The following is a 1,981-nucleotide window of genomic DNA, read 5'->3' on the forward strand; positions in this document are numbered from 1 at the left end:
GTCCCTGCCGCCAGCTGCTTCTGCGGATGCTTGCCAGCTCTGTCCCCACTGCTGATGCCGCCGGTGGCTTCTGCGGGTGCCCCCCAGACTCGGGAAGCACCAGTTGCCCATGATTGGGACAGGTCTTTGTCCACATCTTCCTGGATCAACCTAGGTTCCCAACACTACAGCTGCTCTGTCTGCTCTTTACACTTTCTTCCATGAAAGAAGTCAGGAAAGAGCAAAGTCGTCAAATGCTATACTAGACATGCAATGTACTGAGACAGGCAGGCACATGTACCATATATATGCATCTGGGATTATTTTTCAATTGTTGCCGTAGAAAAAACATGAGAACCAGTTACACGTTAGCTGACAGTCTGAAGAGTCCACAGATTTTGCAATGGGATTTATGAGGTTGCTCAAGTGATCAAGCCTTGGCCCCTTAACTGCTTGCACCTTAGAGCCTTGCTGCAGAAAGAGAGGGGATGAACACACAGGACACTTCTCCAGTCCCAGAACAGCCATTTCAAGTTTAGATCTATCATCATAATTTCCCCCAATATAATGAGTCCCTGGGGAAATGCTGCCAACCAGTAGAGTAAGGTATGTGCAGAGGTTATACAGAAGAGTACCAGGAGTTCTCCATGTCACAATCAGCTACTTTTTATTGCCTCTCTCAATCAGAATCTCTGTATAGACAAATAAAGTATCAATATCCCAAGAGAGGCCAATATTTACAGGTCTTTTTTCAATTGGAATCATCCAGGAAAATAGGAAGGCCAGTACCAGTATAGACTCTTGTTTCTCTAAGGCGCTTGTCTACTCAGGGAAATCAAGACTCAATCATAATCACAGTCCTGACTCCACCATGTGGGTACTACTGTAGAGTAAAGAACAAGGAACTTTATTCTGAAACCGTGTTTCTTTTTTTGCAAGACTAATAACTCCACTCAGAAAGCAAAAGAGTTATTCTGGAGTGGAGTGTCTGCATGGGGGAGTTAGAACAGCCAGGCTCAATTACAGCACAAAGCCCTAGTGGGATACTTACTCCAGAACCGCAGTGTTGGCCTAGTTTCTCCACGTGGACAAGGTCCTACCGACTGAACAGTAAACGTGCTAATAAGAACTGAGACAAGGGAGACAGGTGAGTGGATACATGCCAGCAAAATGGGCACTGGACTGGATCTATCCCTATGCAACTCAGGATCAGTCCCCTCACCTTCCTGTGCCTCCCCTCCTTTGCCTGTTTATACATAAAGCTCTTCAGGGCAGGGCTGGCTATTGCTGTACATTTGTACAGTACTTAGGAAAATTATTAATATTATTTCAGCATCTGCAAAATGTGGCAAACTTATCTAACTTAGGGTCCGATCAGATCAATTATACCAATTTAAAATACAAGGTGGGAGGGACTCTCCATGCATGAGCTAATCTACAGTTACCATTTCATGTGTCCACTCCTACTCCAGAGCAAACAGAAACTCAGCTGCCATACGTATGCCTTGCTTCACTCAGAGCTAAGCCTCCCTGGTACAGCTTTTACTTACTACAAGATAGGAGCAGACACATGAAACAGTTACTGAGGAACAACTGATATGTAGAAAGTGTCCCCCTCCTATCTCTTCAAATGCAGTATAAATTTGCTCATCTGTCCATACGCTTACTCACATACAGGTGGGGACTGAAAACTAATAGCAACTCTCTTCCCTAAATAAATCTCAGCTTTGGAACACCTTCCCTAGTGTCATCACAATCATGATACCAGGCCCTGTGTTTAACAAGGAAGAGCCTCCAAGGTGGGGCACAGATCCCTAATACTCAACCAAACTCACCAGGGCATGCCAAGGCCATGCCATCAAAACCATAATGAAGCAGCAGCATCGAGAGCAGGCACAGTTCAAACATTTTCTCCCCAGCAATGGTGAAAGACAAGACATCCTTCTCTCTAAATTAACCCTGTCCTTTCCAAGGAATGCCTGGAATTTCTACTATTTCCCTA

The 1,981-nt window shown here is 44.9% G+C and overlaps 1 protein-coding gene across 6 annotated transcripts in view; it reads right to left on the bottom strand.

The window, feature by feature from the left end:
- The window catches only part of HIC2 (HIC ZBTB transcriptional repressor 2), a 99,990-nt gene that overhangs the window by 81,865 nt on the left and 16,144 nt on the right, over positions 1-1,981 (bottom strand). The gene's annotated exons all lie outside the window — the stretch shown is intronic.

The sequence above is a fragment of the Alligator sinensis genome, unplaced genomic scaffold (genome assembly GCF_000455745.1).
Source record: "Alligator sinensis unplaced genomic scaffold, ASM45574v1 scaffold570_1, whole genome shotgun sequence".
Taxonomy (NCBI): Eukaryota; Metazoa; Chordata; order Crocodylia; family Alligatoridae; genus Alligator; species Alligator sinensis.